Consider the following 10,046-nt stretch of genomic DNA (forward strand, 5'->3'; position numbering starts at 1 on the left):
GTGGAAACCAGTTCTTTTTAAACCTGCTTTAAATTCAAAGTTTTCTTCACATTGTTGTTTATTGCCTCAAACTACATCTTTCAGCTAAGGCATTTTTCTTACATGAATAAAAATTTCAAACACTTTAATGGGAACATTAAATTTGGCTTCACTTGGTTCCCCTGACTGCCACAAGGTCTTTAGTTTAAGGTATTGACAGGAACACAACTCTTTTTTGCTTTTTGATAAGGTGCTTGTTTATAGCAATGTGTGATAAGAAAGGATGTTTTTTTCTTCTTGGCCTATGTGGCCAAAGGTGATTTATATTTAACTGTTTTGTTACAGGCTGAGGGATTATGAGATTCAGAAACTGTTCTAGTTTCACTAATAGTTATAAATATTCACACCAACCTGTAGCTCTAGAAGCAGTGGTGTTTGTCTGCATAAAACATTAGCCTCACCTCTTTACTTTTCCTGTCCATGAACTTTAGGTATGCAAATAGTCTGACTCCAAGAGGAAGAGCAGCTGAGTACAAGCTCCTTTCCTTTCTTTAACCTAGTTGGAGAGTTTAACAATAAAATCTGCCCAACATATATCAAATATTATATTATTATGTTATATAATATATAATAATATTAATACACAATTTCTGTGTTAATATAATTATTATAGTAATTATTCCCTGTTGATGTTGTATGGCTACAAGTCTTGAAGAACATGGTCTCAAAAGAGCTGAAGGATCACAGGAAGGAAGGAAGGAAGGAAGGAAGAAAGGAAGGAAGGAAGGAAGGAAGGAAGGAAGGAAGGAAGGAAGGAAGGACGGACATGAATGGGCGCTCATGAGCTAAGGTTGTGAATGAAACTGATTTCATAGAGTACTTTGAAACTGGAGCAGTTTTTTCTGAGGAGATCCCTGTGGAAAAGGAGACACGATGGTTATTGCACACGTAGAAAATATCCCAACTATGAGAAAATGAACCTCTGCCTCATACTACACTGCCTATCCCCAACATAATATGAAGTAAAACAATGTGGAGAAGTTAAGAAAAAAATTCATCATTGATTTTTCATGTTAGGCTATTGATAACCTTAGAATTTGTATACACATGCATATATGTGTATGTATACATACATGCATACATGTATGTGTGCATTTATACATGTGTGCACATGCATGACTATGTGTGCACATGCCGTGTTTGTGTATGTTTCTGTGCCTGCGTGCATGTGTATGCATGTGTGTTGTTCATGCTTGCATATGCCTCATTTATTTGCAGTTTATGTATATTTATAATACATATATATTCATAAACACATATTCACTGCAGAAACACATGCATGTTCATCCTCATGTGCTGGCATATGGGCATACTGTGGAGTTGTACTCAATGCATGTACATGGCATTGTACATGTGTGTTACTATATGTGTATAGTGTGTATATGGTTGTGTTTTTGTGAATGTGTCATCTATGTAGTAGGCATTGCATGCACATGTGTATATGAATATATACATGTATTCATATGTGTATATGTGTATTATACATGTATATGCTTGAAGATTAAATTAATCTGCACTTCTAAGAGCTATCATGATTAATTCTTTGGACTATTCTTCACAATTATTTCTACATGTCTTTCGGCTCATTGCTCCTTTGGCCAACCATCACTTTCTCCACATGTGCAAATATAGACTGAGCCAATGTTGGCTGTCAAGGACTCTTAGGGAAGGCACAATCCATTTCCACTTCTCAGAGAATAATACTGAGGCAACACAAAAGGTCTTTGAAAATCATCAGGCCCTCATAGATCTTTACTGTCTGTGTCAGATGTGGGCCAGTGACTGCCCTAGATGGGTCACTAGGTGATGGTCAGGGCCATAATCCTTGAGCACTGAGGGCCCTTTGCAGCAGCTTTCAGCCCTGGATAGCTTCTACTTTTGTATTTTTTAAATTAACTTTTGTATTATATTTTTCCCACTTCCATGTGTGGGATCCATATTTCTGAGAGGGGTTCAACTGCATCACAGAATTCCATAGTGCCTCCCAGAACTCTAAGAGAAGGGGCAGTTAAAGGCAGTTGGGATCCTGGTGTAAAAGCCAGGTCACCCTTCTTGCAGGATCCTGACTCTTGCCTCTTGACTCTGAGCAGAGGGGCAATCTGTGGGCTGGGTCATTCAGTCACTGACAGTCAGGGCTGCTTTACCTTGGTAGCTAGCCACAAAGACAGACCTTCAAGCAAAAGCACAGTCTACCTTCAGTTTAGCAGTTTAGGTTTTAGAAGGAAAATTATTTAGGGGCTTAGATTAGAGTTCAGCCATTCTAGATATATCCCCCACTTCGAGGGGATGTATTGTTAGCCTGTAGTTAACAGTTTTAGCCAGATTACCTTCCCTCCTCTTTCCTTAAACTGATTCCCTTCTCCTGTTCCCTGAAATCATTAAATACATTTAATTTGTGAAAGACAGAGTTTGCATACAGTTAGCTGGGGATTATACTTACTATTTTTCTTTCATCAAGCCAAGTATTTCATTTAAGCAGGGGCTGTAACTGCCTTTGCCCTGGAGGCCTGTGATCAGATTTGTTGAAGACTTTAACCTCAGACATTTCCATTCTGTGAATATCCTCCATAACCAGGCAGTTATCTGATTTCCAACTGCTTACAGGGTGGGGGGAGGTGAAGGAGTACTCCACAGGCTCCTGCCCCTCCCATCCAATCAAGCTTGCCTATTTCTCCAAAGTCCAGGGATTGGGGAGACTTCATCACCACTGACCCCTGATCTCACAGTTTCCCTAGTCCTACACATATAGAAGAGTGCACTACACCAGATCCTATATGGTATAAAATGACCATATAGCTATTTTGGCTGAATGATGACAGATAGAGCTCCTGAGTCACTTGACTAAGGATCACTGCTTGAGAGGCACACGTCTATGATGGTTGTGGTGGGTAAGATGCTTCTATTTTGTCATCTAGCTATTTGGATATGTGTCCTATCTCCTGCTAAGATGGAGACTACATGAAACCAGGGATCTCATATAAACTGTGCATTTTATTCAGAAGTTATCATAGTATTTTTCACACACTAAGTCTATACTTTGAAGACTTACTATTTCAACCAATCTAGCTATACAAATCTTGACCTATTTGCACACCAGGGGCTCTCTCTGTACAAATTTTGTCTCTCAGGCAGGGGGAGTTGTCTGAGCCTCAGAGAATTTAAATGACTTACCCATTGTGGCACAGTAAACATCAGAAACAGGATTTGAATCTAGGGCTTTTCTACTCCACATACTGCACTTTGTCCACAATGCCAAACTGCCTCAAACAGTATCTGCTGATTGCTAGATTAGAGTGATTTGTATAGGAGTTAAAGAAGACTGCTTTTCAGAACCCACAATCATAAATCCCAAATTCAAACTATTGTCCAATTTGTCAATGAAACCCTGCCCGGACTAAATAAGATTGACTGCAATCTCTCTAGGGAATTTTTTGTTTAAGAACACCTCTCTTGCCTTCTCAATTCACCCATGTATTTGCCTCAGTCTCCTACCTCTTTCTCTAAGATGATGAAACTACCATCTATGAAGTTAGATTCTATTAGACTAAAAGTCTTTCATATAATGAATAAGAATAACGCAAATACAAATATGCCACAGTTCAAATTATGCCTGGGGCTCCTTAAACAATGGATCCAAAAAAACATAACATGAGCAGTTTTGCCTATGGTGGTGAATTAATTAGAGGATCAGCACAGGAAACTGTCACACAGCTACTGGCTCTGAGGATGTAGCAGTGGTGATACCAAACACTAGTGGCATCTCATGAGTGTAGTTCACCTGGAAAAGTATTTCTTGACTTAGTATAGTCTGAAAGTGAACTCCTTGAGAGCAGAGACCAAGATGCCTTCCTTGTATCCCCCACATTTAGCTCAGTATCTGGCACAGTAGGTGCTTAAAAATTCATATTGACGGACTCACTAATATTTTCCTTATAAGATTATGGTGGAAGTGCAGGAGATAACAGGGATGGCAATCTGGGAAAATACTCTAAGACTGGAAACCAGGGACACAAGTCAAAGTTTAAAGTAAAAAGAGCTAAAGATGAAAAGGAACTATGGGATATAAAGAAGTGCTATAATTTGTTCTTATTCAGTTTCAGTCCTGTCAGACTCTGGGTACCCTGTTGACCTTGACAACCAGTTCTCCATTTAGTGTCCCACAGCTCTGAAACTACAGCAATGCTAGTCCCTGCATAAATCATGATCAAGGCACAATATGTATAAATTGGGACTTGGACTATTATCCAGACAGATATACACAAGGATAAGGAAACAGAGCACTGGGTTCACAACCACAAGACTCTGAGGTCTTCTACTTGCCAACTGTGAACCATTAAAAGGATATCTCTTGGCTTTAGTTGCCTCATTTCCTCAAGGAATTAGGCTAGATGATTGCTAAGATCCATTTCAATTACATGTTCTAAACTAGCAATTAGATCTAATAATAGTCCATGGATAAAACAGGGAAAGGAAATATATTCAAGCCATTAACATTTTTTTCCATTTGGTCTGTCTTGTGATCTCATGGGTAAAAGGGAACCCTCTGTGAAGAAATTCCCCAGACCAATGCAGATGGGAAACTTTTCTACAATTTTTAGACTGATAAAATTGACTGGGGCATTAAGAGGTTAGGTCACTTATTCAGGGTCCAAGACAGGAGTTGAACCCAGATCTTTCTCATTCAGAAGTCATCTTCTGGTCATAAGCAGCTTTCCTTCTACAAATCTTTAATTAAGTCTTAGTGACTTGAGCAATTTCAGGATCATAGATGTGAGTTGGAAATGACCAAAGAATATACCTCATATAAATGTCTAATTTTATAGGTAGGAAAACTGAGATCCATGAAGAACTTAGAAATAAGTTCTGTAAAGTGCTTTATAAACAGAAAATTAACTATATCAAAATCAAGACTAAAAGCTAGTAACTGAGTCTGTACACTAAATTTTTTTTAAACCCTTGTACTTCGGTGTATTGTCTCATAGGTGGAAGAGTGGTAAGGGTGGGCAATGGGGGTCAAGTGACTTGCCCAGGGTCACACAGCTGGGAAGTGGCTGAGGCCGGGTTTGAACCTAGGACCTCCTGTCTCTAGGCCTGACTCTCACTCCACTGAGCTACCCAGCTGCCCCCTGTACACTAAATTTTATTTAAAGGCACACTACTACAACTTCTATGGGTGCCAGAATTTAAGACTGTTCAGCAGTTACATTCTATTTGTTTCAGATATGTTGCTGATTTCAGGATAGTTTTGCAAGTTGTGTTCATCTTATTAACTTTTAAAATTACCAAGAATGGGTTCATATCTTCTTTCCCTCCCACCTGACTCAGAGTTTCTATTCCAGTGAACATAGAAAAATGAAACTTTCAGTCACTTTGTTCTCAGAAGCAACATGACCAAAAAAAAAACTCCCTTCAACATGAAACTAATGTCCAGTTCATCTACTGAAAGGTAGAATCATATAGAAATTATCACAGACTGAAAACTAGCAGGAATCTAGTCATAGAGGTCATCCATTCCAATATCCACTTTTTTTGGTTAAAAGAACATAAACTCTGAGAAATCATATGAGCTGCCCAAAGTCCAAGAGGTAAATTAAATTAAATGGCATAGCCAGTGTTTGAGGCCAAGCCTTTTAACTCCAAAATGCAGCAGTCTTGATGCTGCATCATGATGCCTCCTATTCAGATCAATTCATTTTAATGAGTAATTGATAAGAATCTCACATCTGCCAAGCACTGTGCTAGGCCCTGGCATGACAGAGACAAAAAACTACAACATACTAAAGTGCAGTTATAATCATGTCACTCCTCTACTCAATAAACTACTATGGCTCCCTGTAGCCTGCAGGATCAAATACATAATGCTCTGTTTGGCATTCAGAGTCCTCCATTGCCTCACCTCCTAGTGCTTTTCTAATGTTCTTCCTCTTGCCTTCTTAGTGTTCTTACACTTTTCTCCCCAACATATATTCATGAACCCAGTGACATTGGCCTCCCAGCCAAAATAACAAGACACTGCATCTCAGCTCTGGGCTTTTTCTCTGGCTGGCCCCCATGACTACAACATTTCTGCCCTGCCAACTTACTTGCTTGGCTTCTTTAAAGTCCCATCAAAAATACCCTTATTTTGCCAGAATTCTTTCCCACTCACCTCCAAACACCTTAATTCTAATACCTTGATTCTCTTAATTATTTCCTAGTTATCTCGCATGTAGCTTATTTTGTATATATTTGTTTGCATATTCTCCTCCATTAGATTGTAAGCTCCATGAAGGTGCTGTCTTTTGCCTCTTTTTAGATATCCAGCATTTACCATAGTGTCTGAACATAATAAGTGCTTCATAATGTTTATTATTCATTGATTCTTCAGTAAATCCTCTGAAAACCTGGGATACGGACAGGAAAACCCGAAGAGGGGAATTTGAATTGAAGTTTCTTTCATAGTAAAGAGCCCATAAAAGAAGTGATCTAGTGAGATCAATGTCATCAGACCACATGTGCTATGGATTGGTGGGATTGACTTAACTGGTTCCTTTAAGGCCATTCACTCGTAGCAGCTTTCAAAAATGCCTCTAGATATTAAGTTTGGGACATGATTGATCATGCTATGAATAGTCCCAAACTGACCATATTCCAGGTTTTATAGAAAACGTAAATAGTACCATGTCAGAACCTTATTGCCATTTGATGTCAAAAATCAAAACCATAAGGGAAAAAGAAAAGGACTAGTCTATAAACTCCTTTAACATATGAAACTTTATCTTCTATTCCTCTATAAATGCCTAAAATCTGGAATAGCACTCTGTTTATGCTGGAGTTCTTGGCTGAGAGAACCAATGACTATTTTAATAATAAAAGAAAGCATTAAAAAAGGGAAAACAATAGTTTGAGGGTAGGCAGAGGGAAGAACGTGGAATACAGGTGACAGATCAGAGAGAGATAGAATTTCTAGGTTCAAAAGAGAAAGGTTAGGATTTTTCTTTTATTTTTCTTTTTTGTTTTTTTTATATTAAAATGCCTCATTACATTAGAGAAGGTATCATTTGATGAAAAGGTATGTGTATATATAAAACTATATCTTGCTTATTTCTTCTGTGGAGGTGGACATAAACAAATCATTCTTTGAACAATATTTCTCTTGCTGAATATAATGTTCTTTTGGTTCTCATTTCACTCTTCATAATTTCATTTAGGTCTTCTTATGTTTTTCCAAAATTAACTGGCTTATCATTTCTTATGGCACAGTAGTCTTCCATCACAATTACATGCTTATTTAGTCACATAACTTATTTAGCCACTTCCTAATTGATGGGCATCCCCTCAATTTCTATTTCTTTGCCATCACAAAGAGAATTGTTATAAATAATTTAGAATGTTATAAATAAATTAGAATAGTTATATAAATAATATGAGTCTTTTCATTTTTCCTTGATCACCTTAGGAAATAAAATTAATAATGGTATTGCTGGGTCAAAAGGTATATACACCGTTTTATAACTCTGAGCATAGTCCCAGATTGCTCTCCAAAATGACTGGATCAGTTCACAGTTCCACCAAGAGTAGTGTTCCCATTTTTCTACATCCTCTCCAACATTTGTCATTTTGTTCTTTTATCATTTTAGTGAACCTAATGAGTGTAACGTGATCTCTCAGGGTTGTTTTTTTTAATTTGCATTTCTCTAATCAATAATGATTTAGAGCATTTTTTTCATATAGTCATATATAGCTTTGATTTCATCATCCAGTCATCTAAAACTGGTCTATTTATATCTTTCGAACTTTTATCAACTGGGAAATGGCTTATACTCTTATAATAGTTAGCAAAGTTCTCTATATAGTTTAGATATGAGACCTGTATCTGAGAAACTATCTATAAAAATTGTCCCCATCTTACTGCTTTCCATTTAATCTTGGCTGTATTAGTTTTATTTGTACAAAAACTTTTCAATAATATATTTAAAATTATCCATTTTACATTTCACAGTGGTTTCTATCTCTTGTTTATACATAAAGTCTTCTCTCATTATTGGGACAGTTGGAGGATTAAATTAGATTCTCCTGGTCCATCACCAGTGAGTCTAAAATGAGGGATGTACCAGAAAACATTGTACACAGTAACAGTAATACTGTATAATGAACAACTGTGAACGATTTAGCTATTCTCAGCAGTACAATGATCCAAGACAATCCCAAAGGACTCATGATGAAAAATGTTATCCACCTCCAGAGAAAGAACTGATGAAGTCTGAATACAGAGTGAGGCATACCATTTCTTGCTTTTATTTTCTTCATTTTTAATATATGTCTTCCCTTCACAAAATGATTAATACGGAAATCTGTTTTGTATGATAGCACATATATAAGCTACGTAAAATTGTTTAATGTCTCACAAAGAGGAAGGGGAAACAGCAGGGAGAGAATTTGAAACTGAGAATGCTAGAAAACATGCTAAAGATTGTTTTTACATGTAATTGATTAAAAAAATTTTACTAAAGTTAAAATAGATGAGATAAGATAAGAGAAGAGAAGAGAAGATATATACTGTAAGTACTCTGAATCCCAGGAAGTTAAATTAAACTAGAAGAACTGTAGGAAAGAGAGATCTACCACAGGCCCAAAGTTGCCATGGCTAGATCTGAAGGATGTGTAAGCAGCTTCCAGAACTTAAGTTATAAATAATTAGCTTTGCCCAACTGAATCCACCAACAGAGAGAAGTAGACTGTTCTCTTATCAAAGACAAAAGTCAAGAAAAAAGAAAAGAAATCCCTCAGAAGAAATTAAGAGAAAGGTCTAAATTACTGATTGGCATGTAAAATAAAGATTAAGTTCTAAAACTCAATTTACCCTTTGAGGTTTTAATTGAAGTAGATAGTAAGTATAAACCCTTAAATGAGCTCAACCTTTTACCATGAAAAAGCAAAGACTTCTACTTCCAGGGAGCAGAAGAAAGGACATAAAGAAAAAGACTCAGCATGGAAGATTTTCCTTTCTCTCCAGAGCCCCCATGACACCTGTCCTATTCTTTATATGGCAAACTCTTCCAAATCTTTCTCTCTATTAAAATAAAGGACTTAATTTTCTCTATGATCCCTATCAGCTCTAAATCAATAATTCTATAATCTTATACTCCATTCTTTATAACAGATATCCTCTGTTTTAAAATTATCTGAAATATAGTTCAATCTAGGGTATTAACAACTGATATAATGATAAGATTTACTGTGTTACTCCCCTTAGATAACATACCTAAAAACAATAAATTTAACTTGAGAAACTCTAATGACCTGAATTTCAAGCAGACTGTTCATAAGCCAATAACCTATGAAAATTCTATGGTTTACCAAACCTCTCCAAAACACCCCCTTCCAATATCACAATATAGAGATAATTAATTTCTGTTCTTTGTTCATTTGGGGGAAAATAGTGGCTCACCCTATATACTATTTAGAACTTTATTCTCTTATCACTCTCACACTTTTTTTTCTTTCCTATTTACTTTCTATCAAGCAAGACAGATTTCTTAAGACCTAATGCCTTAAGGCTGCCTTTAAGGGTCACAAAGTCCTTAGTCAAGAGTAACCATTTATGGTCAATGTTCTTCTCAAATGGCAGTTTAAATATTCTTTAGCTCAAGAGACTCATAAAGTAGTCAAGGCTTAAAAGACCTTAGAATTACCTAGTCTGACCTCCTAATTTTATAGATGAAGAAAGTGAGGCACAGAGAATTACTTAACAGTTGTACTTGTAGACCAAGGCCTAAGATATAAATCTAATTTTCATTCTATGGCACAGTATTTCCTTCTCAAATCACCCGTGTTTTAAGTCAATAACACTCATCTATTTGCACTACTATTTAAATCTTTTATTTTCTTCATAAATTCACATCAATCCCATTAAATATTCCTTTGAATAAAGCCTGAATCTTATACCTTTGGGGCTGGAAATAATCTGTTGTCATGGCAGGTTAATACCCTTGATCTGCTCAAAACAGACTTTACAAACCAAGTGC

The sequence above is a fragment of the Gracilinanus agilis genome, chromosome 1 (assembly GCF_016433145.1).
Source record: "Gracilinanus agilis isolate LMUSP501 chromosome 1, AgileGrace, whole genome shotgun sequence".
In the NCBI taxonomy this organism is placed as follows: domain Eukaryota; kingdom Metazoa; phylum Chordata; class Mammalia; order Didelphimorphia; family Didelphidae; genus Gracilinanus; species Gracilinanus agilis.